This window comes from Sorghum bicolor, chromosome 9 (assembly GCF_000003195.3).
Source record: "Sorghum bicolor cultivar BTx623 chromosome 9, Sorghum_bicolor_NCBIv3, whole genome shotgun sequence".
Taxonomy (NCBI): domain Eukaryota; kingdom Viridiplantae; phylum Streptophyta; class Magnoliopsida; order Poales; family Poaceae; genus Sorghum; species Sorghum bicolor.
The window spans coordinates 35,204,011-35,220,951 of record NC_012878.2 but is presented as its reverse complement, the minus strand read 5'-3'; positions in this window follow the sequence as shown (position 1 = coordinate 35,220,951).

The following is a 16,941-nucleotide window of genomic DNA, read 5'->3' as shown; positions in this document are numbered from 1 at the left end:
ACTACTCTAATGTTTCAAAGATTAGAGCACTTGATGCAAGCGGGAATCCAATAAATAACTTGAATGTAAATAAAAGTAATTAGAGAACTCAGGAATTATGAATTGAAGAACCTGGAGAACGATGAAGAACTAACCAGTTGCTGCAAAAGTACAATGTTGAGGAAGATCCGACAGATCCGGCTCCTCCTCCTCCTCCGCTCTCCTCTTCACTCTCCCTATTTTCTAGATTACAACTAGAACTAACTAGAACTAGAACTAGAGGAACTAGAACTAGAACTAGATGAACTAGAACTAGATCTAGATGAACTAGAGGTAGAACTAGAAGAACTAGATGGATCCTCTCTACTTGGATGAAGAATTGAAACCCTAGCTTTGATTCTATAGAAGATGTATGATCTCCAGGGGCCAGGGGGCCTTGCTTATATAGTCTTTTCAGATGAATGTGGGCCGTTGGATCAAACCGACATTAATCGCACGGTTTTCCTTGATCCTTTAGGTCGGTGGAGCGTTGTCCCGAAAGAGAGTCCTGATTGGGCACTGTATTTGGGCGGGCGCCCAGGAGAGTAGGGCGGGCGCCCTGCCTCCGAGCCCGATTGCCTTCCCGTTCGTTCCCGTGGCTTCTGGAGTCTTCTAGATGGTAGAAAATTGCACGGCACGTTAATATCTCTATGTAATCCCGACGTGTGGGCCTTTCTTCCGTATTTCGTGATAACCCCCTCCTGAAATAGACAAACACCAAAACTCATGGAATTCTGTCAGATAAAACCCTAAGTCTAGGTGTTGGTTGCATTTAGATCCTTTTCCATGATTAGTTGATGGTTAAATGTGAGCATTAAGGACCATCAACAGTCATTACTGTACAGTTCTTTCAAACTTCAAGTCCCAAAACCTTTACCTCAAGTTGGGTTAGCAACACACTCTTTTGTGACAGAGCATCAGCAACAACATTGTCCTTACCTTTCTTATATTTCACACTGTATGGAAATGTTTCGATAAACTCAACCCATTTGGCATGACGATGGTTCAGTTTTGCTTGTCCTTCCAAGTACTTCAAAGCTTCATGATCAGAGTGAATAACAAATTCTTTTGGCCATAAGTAATGCTGCCATGTTTCAAACACATACGCCAAAGCATTTAATTCTTTATCATGCACAGAATAATTCAGTTGAGCATCTCCTAGTTTCTCACTAAAATATGCTACAGGTTTTCCTTGTTGCATTAAAACTCCTCTTATCCCAATTCCACTAGCATCACATTCTACTTCAAAAGTTTTAGTGAAATCAGGAAGAACAAGTACATGTGCTTCAGTCAAACGTTTCTTTAATTCTTGAAATGCATTTTGTTGTGATTTTCCCCATTTAAAGTCGACACCTTTCTTTGTCAATTCATTCAAAGGAGCAGCGATGGTACTGAAATCTCTCACAAACCTCCTATAAAAACCAGCAAGGCCATGAAAACTTCTTACTTGACTTATATTTGTTGGAGTTGGCCAATCCTTGATGGCTTTCACCTTGCTTTCATCCACTTCTATGCCCCTTCTTGAAACAACAAAGTCAAGAAACACAACATGGTCTGTGCAGAAACTGCACTTCTCAAGATTAGCAAATAATTTCTCCTTTCTATGCTCTTCCAAGACTTGTCGAATATGATTCACATGTTCCTCAAAAGACTTGCTGTAAATTAAGATATCATCGAAGTAGACAACAACAAATTTTCCAATGGAAGCTCTCAAGACATGGTTCATTGATCTCATGAAAGTGCTCGGAGCAATAGTCAAACCAAAAGGCATAACTAACCATTCATACAGTCCAAATTTTGTTTTAAATGCAGTTTTCCATTCATCCCCTGTTTTCATTCTTATCTGATGGTATCCACTTCACAAATCAATTTTAGTGAATATGGTGGAACCACTTAATTCATCAAGCATGTCATCTAAACGTGGAATAGGATGGCGATAGCGTATAGTGGTGTTATTTATAGCTCTACAATCAACACACATTCTCCAAAAACCATCTTTCTTAGGTACTAAAATTACAGGAACAGCACAAGGACTTAAACTTTCACGAACAAAACCTTTATCAAGAAGTTCTTGCACTTGCCTTTGTATCTCCTTTGTTTCTTCTAGATTGGTTCGGTATGGTGGTCGATTAGGTAGTGCAGCCCCTGGAATGAGATCAATTTGATGCTCAATCCCACGAATTGGAGGTAGTCCCGCCAGTGTTTCTTTTGGAAAGACATCTCCATAGTCCTGCAAAAGATGAGACACAACACTAGGAAGAGAGGTCATGTCGTTAGCTGAAATTAAAATGTCTTTGTACACAAGTACAAAGAGCACTTGTTCGGGGTTGTTCCTCACTTCTCTCATTTCAGATTTTGTGGCTAGCATGACTAAATTCTCTCCCTCTCCTTTCTTTTTCTCCCTCAAATTTGGCTTGTGGCACTCACTCACCGAATTGTGGATGGCACTCAATTTCTTTTGCTCTCCTTCCTCTCTACTCACTAGAACAATTTCAGATTTCTTTTGTAAAATGTTCAGCCATGATTTGTTGGGGTGTCATAGGCTTGAGAACAAACTTCTTCCCCTTTAGATCGATAGTAAACTGATTTGTTCTCCCACAATGTTGGCTATATCGATCATATTGCCATGGCCTTCCAAGCAGCAAGTGACACACCGACATAGGTGCCACATCACACTCTACTGTGTCAACATATTCACCAATCTTGAATGGAACGTTTACTTTATATCCAATCTTGATATCTCTCGAATCATTCAGCGACTGTACATGATATGGATGAGGGTGTCGTAGCTGCTTCAAGCCAAGTTTATCACCCATCTCACAACTAGCAAGATTATGACAGCTCCCTCCATCAATAATCACCTTCACCACTTTATCATGCACCTTTTCTATAGTTTGAAATAATTTGTGTTGCTGCCCATTTTCAGCTTCATTTGCCTGAACACTCAAGATTTGAGTCATCTCAAGAGCAGCTCCTTGCTCAAAATCGTAGCCAGTAAGGTCCTCATCTCCATGGGCTTCCTCCTCAATTCCCTCTTCACTAGCTGATTCAAATGCTTCATCATCATTCACAATGATCACCTGAGTATTGGGGCACTCCTTACTTATATGCCCAAGGCCTCCACACTTGAAGCTCTGAATTCTACTACTCCTAGAAGTAGAACCCATTGAAGTAGTGGTTGATGCTGCTGGTTTTGAACTTGGCACAGCAGTGCTCTTTCCACTAAAATTACCCTGAAAATTAGATCGTGAGCCTCCAATTGAGCTTTTCACCATGGACGGTTCAGCAGCAGATTTTGTGTGTGATTTGCTTCCTCTAGAGAAATTTCTCGTGGATGGTTCAGCAGCAAATTTTTGCATGGTAAATTTCAGTTCGCGAAATCTTTCTTCATGGTTGCCTCTTCTATGACATGGCGACCAAGACTGAGTTGGAAGCGGTTGTCATCAGCCTCATCTTCAAATTCATCATCATTTCTTCGACTATGTCTTCTTCCTCTACCATGTGCAGCCCTCCGGTTCCTCTGACCTCCTCTTCTTCCATCACTATCTTCTCTATCTCCACTATGGTTGCTTGCACCATCATGAGGTGGACGATGCCTTCTGATTTCAGTCATAAGATTCTGAAGATCTTGTGTCAACCTACCTTGCTTTTCTTCCATGCTTTGTCGGAGTTTATTAAATTGTGCTATGGTAACACGATCTTTGATGTCCACTTGACCCATCTTCCTGTAAGGTTAGCTGAATACAAATAATTTGTATTTGTGGAATATGAAAATTTGGTGGCTCTCACAACACACCTCTCTAACCACCGAAGCTCTTATGAATTCCTCTGCTGCAGAATACAAGGAAAACAAATGTGTGGTGGCGACTGAAAGTGATGGCGAGGCGAATACAAGAACAGAGAGTACCGATTATGATGGTTTTTATGTGGAGCTTGGTGGGGAGTAATACACAAGGAATGCAATCTGAATTCTAGTTGTTGTAAAGTTAAGTAACGATCCAAACTAGAAGTTCTCTACCTAGTGCTGGCCACAAGATATGAAAAGAAGTAAATGATCACACACACGCACAAAGAAAATTCAGATTTGATGCAAACAAGGAGTATGATTGGGATGCAAGTGTTGCAATCAGACCCAACCAAAATATGGCACCAAACAAAGATAGCAAACTGGTTGCAGAACTTGATATAAATCTTTCAGTACTTGTGCACATAAACCAAATAATCTTTCAGACTTTCTCTCTGAACCTTTCTCAACTTTTTTTTTCACTTCACTTTTTTTGCACTTTCTTTTCTTTATTTTGACACACTTTTTTTTATATAGAACTAAAAACAGGGATCAGATTATGATACTTGCACAACTAAAGATAGAAATAAAACAACAACCAGTAGCTAGATAGGATCAAAGTTAACACAAAGGATGATATAGGCTATAGAGATTTTTTTGTGGGGATTTTTAGATATAAAAGAGGCACAAAGAACAAGCGAAGGATAAATGATCTGCAATTAAAACAAAGACTCTAATGGACTGCGACTTAACCGAACTCACTAAAATAACAGATTGAAACAAAGGTCTAAGCAATATATTTTTCTGGCTTTTTGGTGGATAGGACGAAGCAAAAATATATATGTAGCTAGGGATAGGATTCCTACCGTGGTAACGAAAGCTTTGATAACAGATGATGCGACACGTTGTCCCGATCTTCACGACGTAGAAAGAACACCGATAACTAGCTGAAGAACAGCCGGATAACTTGCTGCAAGCAGCGATAACTAGTGCAACCTGGCAAATAAAACTCGAAGCCAACCACCATCTTTAACCGGCAACCTGAATCTAGGATTCGCTCAACCACACTCTCAAAGAACCAACCAACACAGCCTACAATCAATCAAGGAATACCTTGAAGGGAGTAGGAGCACCAATTGAGAGCGGATGAAGCCGCCGCCTATGTAATCCTGCGAGGAAATCACAAGAGCAAATGGGTAGAGATCACTCTTTGGATTTGTTAGCACGCAGCTGAACAAAGGGGTTCTGTATTTCAATTATCAAAGTCTTAGATTACAATGAGTCTTAGGGGGTATTTATACTAGCAACAGCTCTGCTAGATAGGTATGAAAATGAAATAGAGTTTCTGAGGGAAGGCAATGTGAAAGGTCCCCTCGAAATGGATTCCCGAAGTGGCTTCGCGTGACTGTTGGCCTCCAGAGCAGTTTCCAATAAACTGACCATAACTTTTTATTGGGAAGTCCAAATTATGAACCGTTTCTTGGTGTGAAACTAGACTCAAAGGGCTTTCCAGCAATGTATGCCAACCAGCACGAAACATTGTAGATTGGTACAGTATTACTTGGCAAGTTGTACCAACATTCTCTCACGACAGACTGTTGACCTTCTGAGCAGTCTGTACTAATTCTGGTCTGCAGGCATTATGGAGTATCCAAACTGGTCGCCACTAGATTGATTGGAAAGTAGACTCGACAAGCTTTCCAACAAGTCCTCATGGACCTTCATAGCTTTTTGTGTGTAAAAAGTTATGAAGATTTCTTGCACTGGTCTGTTTTTGACTTCCACTGGTCCGTTTTTGACTTCTTCTGAAACTTGCACTGGTCCGTTCTTCAGGGTCCAATTCATCCTTCTCTTCTTCATATAGCTGAGTACAATCAAGGTACAACACTTAGATAGTATATAATTCTTATTAATGTTAAAATGAATCTCACAAAGTAGCGCGTGGACATCTTGTTTTTGCTTCTTTGCACGACTACGTGTAATCGGTCCATCGATGACTTGGGCTGGTGTCGGTGTAGGTGAAACTTGAGTGGGTGTAACTTGACTTGGAGCTGGTGACATCTTGCTTGGTGGCATGGTCATATCACTCCTGCCAAAGCAAGTGACTGTGTGACGAGTTTCTCATTAGTAATCATGTTCTTGCAAGTTTATCTCTAGTCTATGCCTTGATAGATTTTACCCACTTTCACCGTTCTCTTAAGCAAAAATATAAATAATGATACCCGGAATACTTTCCTGGTGAAATGCTACAATGAGGTATTTTATCTGTGCGCTTGCGGATAGAATATATTATTTTCTAGAGAACCTTCATATTCATAAATACCTTAGTACACTCTAGTGCCATGCTATGGGGATGACGACCTAGTATTCAAGTGGTGTTAGCAAGTGTCAACAGTAAGGCAAAGGGATCAAACATGGTGTAAACATGATTACTTGTAGAATGCTTGGTAGACATAGAGTAAACAGGAATAAAAATGATATTCAAGATAGTGGACACACATTGGATCAACCTCAAGGATAAAATAGAAGAGAAATAATAAATAAAGAATAAAGAAATAAATCTACTTGAGCAGGCATGGGTCACATATAACTATGCATAGAACTGTTAGCGGATCATCTAATTAGCAATAAATATAGTTAGAACCAAGCCTGAGATGAGGGGAGATCCCCGCAGCTAGATACCCAGCCGATAGAGACTTTACAGAACTCCTATCGGAATACCTGATCGTGGGGGAATGTAAATGATGACAGAGCTGTCACTACCCTGCCACCTACCCCTCTACCCGAAAGATACCCGCACATCCACTGATTCCCGCATACCTGGACACCATGTTCATGTAATTGGAAACAACTCCTAACCCTCGCGGGCCCCACCCCTTCGGAGTGACAGGCTAGGCTAAGAGCAACCATCATAGCACTGTGAACCATCATCCCATTCCTAATTCTAATCCTAATCATACTAATCTGATGAACAATGAAGAACAATGATGAACATATCAAGAACATAGCACAAGAATTAGTTCATATACTATGAACATGATGAGAACACAAGCATACTCTAGTTCATATGCATAATCATATAAAGATGAATAGAACTTGAACATGGAAGAAGATTGAATATTATTCATACCAAGAAGATCCTTTCTTCGAAGGAGACAATCTCTCCTTGCTAGCTCTTGCCTTGCTCTACTACTAATCTAGACTAAAGATACAAGTGAGAGGTGTGAGGTAAATTGACTCCAAATGATATGTGTGTTGAAAAGGAGGGAGTGCCTCTCTTTTTATAGTGGAACAAGGACGGTTTGTCGCATCTATATTTGGTAGTAGGTGAAACCATCCTATGCATGGCGGCATGCAACCGCGTGAGAAAGATGGGCCCGGTTCCCCGCCTCTAGGGGTGTGGCCTGTAACAGAACCGACCAAATTATAAGAGATTAAGCCTAACAGTGACCATTTGCATAGTCAAACCGTCACGCTTAAGCCCATATAATCCCGGTAGTCCGTGAAATCTCGAAGGATTTCAAACCACAGATCGCACAACAGCCAAGATCGTAACAAGTTTAGCGGTCGCCATTCACAAATACATCCAGATTACAACATTCATAAAGTACATCGGAGTTCTTAAAGTTATTACAACCAAGTTCTTCAAGTAGCGGAAGCTTCGAAGTTCGAAAATACAACACACACGCTTAGTCTGATACGGTGCCATAGTTCGGTCATTCCCACAAAAGCAAAAGGAGAGACGGAGTGACCATCGCCCTTGGTCTAGTCATCACCCATGGCTGGGTACAGACAGAGGATGCAATAACCATAGTACATTTGACCATCTACAAAACAACATGGGAGTAGAACCCTGAGTACGAGAAGGTACTCAGCTAGACTTACCCGTCATAAACTTAAAATAAAGACTCATCAAGGATCATGAAGGCTATATAGTGGGGTAGCTGACAACCCTTTCGCAAAACCGCAGGATTTTACAATCCTAACCTACATAAGTGTTTCTTCTTTTAATTTTCTCAAGTTGAAAGTATCATTACCTATCATCTAGGTTTGCACCTGCACTATTACAAACAAGTATAAGGCTATGATAGTACCTCATCATAGCATTTCTTAAAAACATTTATCAACATAACCCAAGTGTTCCATAGTCCTTACTACGAGGACGAAGCTCATGTCAAGTGCTCACTATCCAGGAGCGATGGCGATTCGAATCGATTTCTAACCAGCTGGCGAGTTTATTCCCCACACAAACCACACTCACTGATCAAGTGAGCTACAGATCACCGTATTGCACTATCCAGGACCAATTCGCGGGTTCGACAGGCACCGCCCGTACCCGAGGACCGTTCCGGCGACCGAGGTATCCAAGGTATACCAAGGTTGCGCGCCGCACCCTCGTCGTTCTCCTCAACCATCACCAATACAGCGCGTACATCGGGCCGATTCTCGGCCCGGATAGTGCTCAGGCTTCGCGGTCGGAACGACTTATCCTTCCAGCTAAATGTGGGGCATGCGTTCAACATGACAAGAGGGCCGTCAACGATCGGTCCTTAATCGACACAAGCAGGGGCACTATGGTCAACCCACCATAAGACCCTGCCCGGTCTCCAATTACATTTCACACTTGGTTATTCTTTTCCCCCAAGCAACCAATGCTTAATCAAGCAGCTATCCACCTATTTCTCGCAGGTGACAGGAAATCACCCGACTTCTACCGGACTAAGCAAGCTAAGCATAGACTCCGTGCCTATCTACATAGGACAAGGTAGGTGAACGAGTAGGGATATCAAGGAGTACATATGCACCAACGGTGTCATGCAATTCCTATCACTTAGATGCAATATAGTAGAACAAGCATAGTATATCCTGTAAGTTAGCGAGAATAGGGAGACTTAGAATGCTCCGGGGCTTGCCTTTCTCAAACGTGCTGGGTCGGTGATCCGGGCACTCCTGTAGTTCCTCTCCGGGTTCTTGGGTTTCTGGAGGCTCCTGCTCCTGAATCTCCTCTGGCTCCTCGGGTCCCACCTCGTTCTCCTGCGAGCCTGTATGATGTATGTGTGCTCATGAGTGGAGTGCGAGATGCCTGAGTGCATGCTTGTATGAGAAAGTACCAAAAGATCATGACATGATGCATGAATGATACACTTGGTCATGCTCATTACAAGGTAGTCAACATCATCCAAGAGCAGACCATTGGATTAAACATCTATTGCATTCTTTTCTACAAATTGTTTTTCAAGTGCAACCAACAACCCACATGTTGCTTCAAAGATACACCAAACCCAAACTTATTCTATTCAACCTATATATACAACAATTCATAATTTTCTTTATTCATTTCTAGGCCCATTAAAATTTTACATGCAGTTCTGTTCACCAATAAATTCCACAAAAAATACAGGAGACTACCAGTCAAGCATAAAGTTTACTGTAAATTTTTCATAATTTTTGGATACTTATTTTGAGCTACAAAAATCACAAGATTATTATATAAAGGCAATTACCATTACTATACTGTAGTGTAAGTGTCAAACAGAAGATTTCATATTTTTAAAATTTGTCTAATATCATAAGAAACACTCACAAAAATTTCCAGATTAATTGCATGATCCAAATAATTATTAAAAATCATAAACCACTGCCATGCAAGCATTTAAATTACCATAAATTCATTTATACACCAAATAATGTGTAGCAATATTTTTCAGTGAGTAAACATACATGCAGAGCCAACAAATCAAGTTTCACATTTTTCTGAGTCATATTTTAATTACTGTGCATTTTCCAAGTTTGGCAAAAACATGGATTAAATATATTCATATAGAAAAGTTACTTAAACATGACATGCAAACATACCAGGCTATAGATCTGGAAACAGGGAACACACCAAAATTTATTTCGTAATTTTTGGAGCTATATTCCTCAAGATATGGATTTTTGAATACTTAACACATTTTCTGGAAAAACCTTTAAAACGGGAAAACGACTTAAAACGCTAAGCGCACCCGGATTCAAACCCTTGGACTCACTGACGGGTGGGACACGCGGGTCAGATAACCCCACTTGTCATCCACCCCGTGATTCCGCGGCTAAGGATCGGCCGGAATCTCGCCGCCGGTGAGGTCTCCGGCGACACCGGGAACACCTACGGCTTCGCGAGCACAAGACGAGTCCAACCGTACCCTTTTTGGCACTGGACGAGCACCGGAACTACCTCGCCGTTGCGAATGGCGGACGCGGTGGCGCTGCTCGCCGTGGTCCGGCCGTTTCACGGCGGTAGAGCGTAAGCTAACAACTGGAAAAGGTGCGCAAGGCCAAGGCGAATCCAACGCACCTACGAACGCAAGCAGAGACAGAGAGAAGAGGGAGAACCGCGCGAGCCGAGAGGTCGCCGGAGCTCCGACTCACTCTGGTGAGCTCTATCGGGCACGCGGGGCTCACCGAGCGCGGAAGAGCGCGAGCACGCAACGCGGGAGGACGAGGCGGAGCCGGTGGTGGTCGCGGAGTGGAAGAAGAGGGCCGGAGCTGGCCGGGAGAAGAGCTCCGAGCCGTCGGCGACTATGGCGCGCGGCGGAGCGGCGACTGCTGCGCGCGAGCGAGCGGAGGGGCGAGAGCACGAGTGGAGGAGCGCAAATGGCAGCGGGGGCAGCGGCGGACGCGGCCGGGGGCTCCTGGTGGCCGACCAGGGCTTCTCCACGCTGCCGCATGCCCGCCACGCGACGGCCAGGCTCTGCCGGCGCGCCACGGCGGCACGGCGAGGCCGTCCGCGCGCGGACGCGGCGCGGGCGCGTGCGTGGGGAAAGGGAAGGCGTGGGTGGGCCGGGCCGGCTTCGGCCAGCGGGCCAGAAGTGAGTCCGCGGCCTGCTAGCGCCCCCTTTTCCCTTTTCTATTTTTTTTTGAATTTCTTTTCTCCATTTATTCTCTAAATTCATTTTGACCATTTAAAAATCATTTTCACCACTTGCTTCCAAAAGCAAAGTTGTTCCAAAACAAAAACTCTACAACTTTGTTTTAATAAGCAAGACCAAATTCCAAATAGAATTTGAATTACAAATTAAAACTTAGTTCTAGGTTTTTAAATAAATTCAATTTGAAAATCATGCATAAATTCCATTTCTCAAATTCCACTGCTCCAAAAATTACACAAAAATATTCTTAATTCTTCTTACACACAAATCAACCTATTTTGAATATTTCACATTTTTAGAAGCAAGCATCATATTTTTAACATATTTAAAACACATGAAATGATGCACATAAAATCATGGTTTGGGATGAATGACATGCTCATGATGCTATGCTTGATGAGAATGCTTATGCATTGCTTTGATAAGGCTAAGTGCATGCTTAACACCTAGGGTGTTACAGCCCTCCCCCCCTTAGGGAAATCTCGTCCCGAGATTTTGGGTTACTAACAATTTCTTATGAAATTTTGGATAAACTGTTTTCAAGTAATCCTCTGTTTCCCAGGTGGCATCCCTATCGTCATGATGACTCCACACCACCTTATATGTTCTGACAATTCTGTTTTGGGTTACCCGTTCCTTGGTATCCACAATTCCCACTGGCTGCTCTTTATACTCTAAGTCTGCTTTTATTTTGATCCCTCGAGGTTCAATTCTTTGCTCAGGTACTTTCAAACATTTCCGCAGTTGCGACACATGGAAGACCGGAAATATTGAGCTCAACTCTTCAGGTAACTGAATCTTGTAGGCCACGGGGCCTTTCCTCTCCAGTATTTGGTACGGTCCCACATATCTGGGTGCAAGCTTGCTTCGAACTCGGAAACGTTGAACTTTCTTCATCGGCGTAACCTTGAGGTACACATAGTCACCCACTTTGAATTCAAGTGGCCTTCTTCTCTTATCAGCATAACTCTTTTGTCGTGATTGTGCCGCTTGCATATGCTGTTGTATGACTTGTACCTTTTTCTCTGCTTCGTTCACAAAGTCGATACCATAGTATCTTCTCTCACCAGGTTCAACCCAATTTAACGGAGTTCTACACCTTCGACCATACAAGGCTTCGAACGGGGCCATCTTGATGCTCTCTTGATAACTGTTATTGTAGGAGAATTCAGCCAGAGGTAACCATGACTCCCATGATCCCTTGGACGATAGCACACATGCCCTCAGCATATCTTCCAATACTTGGTTTAGCCTCTCCGTTTGACCTAAAGTCTGGGGATGATACGCCGTGCTTCTTATGAGACTGGTCCCCAAACTCTTATGCATCCGCTCCCAAAAGTGAGCGGTGAACTGTGGTCCTCTATCTGATATGATGGTCTTGGGAATACTACGCAACTTGACAATCTCGGCCATATAGATGTCGGCGTACTCGGGAGGTCTGTATGTGTTCTTAACTGGGATGAAATGAGCCGACTTGGTTAATCGATCAATGATTACCCAAATCGAGTCATTCCCCTTCCTTGTCGTTGGTAAGCCTGTGATAAAGTCCATACTGACTTCTTCCCATTTCCACTCTGGAACTGATAACGGTTGCAACAGACCTGCAGGTTTCATGTGGATGGCCTTAACTCTGCAACACGTGTCGCAACGGGCTACATACGCAGCTATCTCTTTCTTCATCTTGGTCCACCAAAAGTGGGGTCTCAAGTCTTGGTACATTTTACTGCTGCCAGGATGAATAGAAAGCTTAGAGAGATGGGCTTCATCCATGATGCGATTCTTCAATTCCCGATCCTTCGGGACTACTAACCGATGTTGAAACCACGGTACCCCTTTCTCATCAACGCGAAATTGAGTTTTTGGGTCATCTTTGATCTTCTCCTTGATGTGGAAAATACCCTTGTCGGTTTTCTATCCTTCAATGACTTGACTCTCGAGTGAACAACTGAGTTGTATGTGACATAAGACCTCAGGATGCATGAGATTGAACCCATCTTCAAACAACGGTTGAACCATTTGATAGTGCGGTTTACGACTCAAAGCATCTGCTACCACATTAGCCTTGCCCGAATGATAGTGAACTTCCAGATCATAGTCCTTGATTAGCTCTAACCACCGTCGTTGCCTCATATTTAGCTCAGACTGAGTGAAGATGTACTTCAAACTCTTATGATCGGTATAAATGTGACACTTATTTCCCAGCAGATAATGTCTCCAAATCTTCAAAGCGTGCACTACTGCTGCTAACTCGAGGTCGTGCGTTGGGTAGTTGACTTCGTGCTTTCTCAACTGTCGGGAAGCGTAAGCTATCACTCGGCCATCTTGCATCAACACACACCCTAGGCCACTCTTCGATGCGTCACCAAACACATCAAAAGGCTTCTCTATATTTGGTTGTGCCAGAACGGGAGTAGTGGTTAGCAACTTTCGCAAGGTGCGGAAGGCTAACTCACACCCTTCCGTCCAGACAAACTTATGATCTTTTTGTAGCAAACTTGTCATTGGCTTAGCAATCTTGGCGAAGTCAGGTATGAATCGACGATAATACCCGGCCAGACCAAGAAAACTACTAACTTCTGAGACAGAAGTTGGTGCCTTCAAGTCCATGACTTCCTGCACTTTTGACGGATCCACAGCAATCCCTTCTTCAGACAGAATGTGCCCTAGGAAAGGAACTTTCTTCAACCAGAACTCACACTTGCTGAACTTGGCATATAACTGATGCTCTCGTAATCGCGTTAGCACGATTCTCAGATGCTCAGCGTGATCTTGCTCATTTTCTGAATAAACCAGAATATCATCAATAAACACCACAACAAACTTATCCAATTCTGGCATAAAGACTGAATTCATCAGATACATAAAGTATGCAGGAGCATTCGTCAATCCAAAGGACATGACAAGATACTCATACAACCCATATCTGGTGGAAAAAGCAGTCTTCGGGATGTCTTGCGGACGAATCTTGATTTGGTGATACCCAGACCTCAAATCTATCTTAGAAAACACTTTTGCCTTGGACAACTGATCAAACAGGATATCAATCCTTGGCAAAGGATACTTATTCTTGATTGTCACTGCATTGAGTGGACGATAGTCCACGCACATGCGCAACGATTGATCCTTCTTTTTCACAAACAAAGCTGGACAACCCCATTCCGACGAGCTTGGTCGGATGAACCCTTTATCCAGTAATTATTTTAGTTGATTCTTCAACTCAGCGAGTTCGTTTGGGGGCATCCGATACGGCCTTCTAGATATTGGTGTTGTACCCGGTATCAACTCGATTGCAAACTCTACTTCCCTATCTGGGGGAAGTCCTGGTAAATCCTCAGGAAACACATCAGGGAACTCACATACCACGGGTATGTTTTCTAGTGGAACTACCTGCACTGCACACGAAAGACTGGCGAAGTCCAACCGTCGGGGTAGCTTGACCTGAAGCACACATTTCCTTGCGGGTCTCTGAGGGAAAGAGTTCTATTCCCGACATCTATAACCGCGCCCCAGTCAGTCATCTTGTTCATTCCAATGATGACATCCAAAACCAGCCCAGGCATGACCACAAGGTTTACACGAAACCTCCGGCCACTGATATCCAAAGTAACTCCTGTTACTGTTTTGTTAGTCAACACATCGGCTCCGGCTGAGCTGATGCGGTAGCCATAACCTAACTCAGTAACTGGCTGGTCATGTTTTTCTGCAAATGCTTGGCTCATGAATGAATGCGATGATCCAGAATCAAACAAAACAACTGCGAGATGTTGGTTGACAGGAAACATACCAGCTGTTACCGGTTCTCCTTCTGGGATCTCCTCGATCGAGGTATGGTGCACACGAGCTGGATAGGTTGGCTGCTGCCTCTTGGGGTAGGGACATTCCTTAGCAAAGTGCCCCATCTTGTGGCAGTTATAGCATGGACCCTTGGGCGCATTGTTGATGGCAGGTGCTGCGGCTTGAATTGCCTTCGGCTTGGCAGGAGCTATCGCCACCTTGTACGGCTTCTGCTGTGTTGGATGCCCGGTGTTCCTTCTCTGCGGTGGTCGGAACCTAGCACCTGGGGCAGGAGGACGATACTGCTATCGCCCCGCCACTGGTGCCCTAGGCTGGGATGATCCGGCTTCAAAAGCCCTCTTACGTGACTTGGATGCACTGTGGTTGTTGTTGTTATTCTCCTGGGTCAGACAGTCACTGATATAGGCATTGAAGGTAGCTCTGGCTCCTGTACCCATGGTCTTTAGCATCTTTGGATTTAAGCCTCTCTGGAAACTAGCAATCTTCTTGGCCTCCGTGTTCACAAACTCGGGGGCATAGCGAGCGAGATTATTGAAGGCGTGTAGATACTCCTTCACAGACTTCGTCCCCTGGGACAGCCTCATGAACTCTCCGACCTTCATTTCAACCACATCCGGAGGAATGTAATTTCCCCAGAAAGTGGTGGTGAAGCGGTTCCAAGTGATTGGGGTTCCCTCTGGGTAGGTGGTACGGTGATGGGACCACCAAATCCCAGCGGGTCCTTGCAACTGATGTGCCGCATACTCAGCCTTAAGTTCTTCTGTCATACGGAGAAGACGAAACTTCTGCTCCATAGTGTTGATCCACTCATCTGCCTCAAGCGGTTCCAAAGCCTCTTTGAAGATGGGTGGCTTGGTATCCATGAAGTCCTTGAACGAACTGTACTGGTTGACTTCACGGCCACTCTGGTTATCCCCACGACGGGTGTTGTCAGCTATGATGCGCAGAGCCTCTTCCATGTTGCGCTGCATTTGTTCCATGTTGCGTTGGCTCCCCAGAAACTGTGCGAAAAACACGTCCGCAGTGTACGGAGGAGGCGGTGGTGGTGGCGGTGTTGGTGCTCGGTCCTCATTCCGTTGAGCCCCACCTCCTGATGTACCTGCTCCAAGACCCGGGTTGCTGTTACCTCCGCCACGTGTTTGCACCATCTGCATACGTCAATGATAAGCAATTGTTAGGAGTTGCCATCAACGGTAGAAATGTGTAGAATCGTGCCGGAATTTACTGAGGGAATAAATTCACACAATAAACAGAGGCACAACAATTCATCATCTACGCACAACATCCCTAACAGATTACTTAACATTCACGCAACAAGGTTCGCGTACATCCAACTTGCCAGCATACATACACTGGACTTTCAGCATTAACTCATAAGTCTTACATAGCCCAGATCCAAAAGTACACGACATGCCATGCAACATACAACACAAAAGAAGAAGGACTAGCTCTAGAGCCCTAGCATCTACTCGCTATGGTCACTGTCCATGCCGGAGCCATCCTCATCCTCATCTCCACTAGCAGCTGCTCCTATCTCGGGATCCGCGTCCATCTCATCCTCAGAGTCTAGCTCAGCTGCTCCAGGCAGGTGGTGAGGGTGGAGCTGGTTATGCAGCTGGTGGATATCCTCATGCAACTTCTCATTGTACTCCTCAGCATTAGCTAGCTGCTGCTCTAACAAGCGGCCCAAACAACGCTCTAGGCCTCCATAGGTCTTCATCAACACGTACATGGCACTCATAGCTGCACTGTCACTGTGCTGGTCCTCATCCGCACTCCTCTCTAGAGCGTTCACCTCGGACTGATCCCACACCGAAGTGTTGGGGTCACCACGGGGAAACACCCCAGCGAAGGCATGGGCCAGCTCCTGTGGAAACCTCTCCATGAGGTCCCTCAAAACTGCAAAAGCTGCCCTGCTGGCACCATGGAAAGGCGTGACACCTCGGGACTCGTACACCCAGCCGCCCCAAGCAGGGTCTCCTCCACTGGTAGGGACAACTGCCTCGATCCCCACCAGGGTCTCGTCACCAAGCGGCTCCTTATCCCAATAGTAGCGAGGCTCCCTTCCTTCGGGATACCCCATCGAACTGAGCACCCTCCAAAGCAGAGTGGGCATCCCAAACTCCTCTAGGAACTTGCTCTTATGTCGCGAGCTCCTAGCTGCCAACGGATGGCGAGGGGCCCGCCCTCCAGTGGACTTGCGAGCGGTGAGCCTAGTGCGTGCCATCTGCTGCAAATGGAATACCGTGGGTAAGAGCGAGGATTACCTTTAATTATTTTATTTAGAATTGGGACAGATTAAATTAAGGGGGAAAGTAAGCAATGATATGACATGAACATGATGCATGCACGAACTTACGATCTCACAAACTTAGAAACAAAGGTTAACACGAAGCGGTATATGCGGTGACATACAACGTTCTCTCATAACGTAAC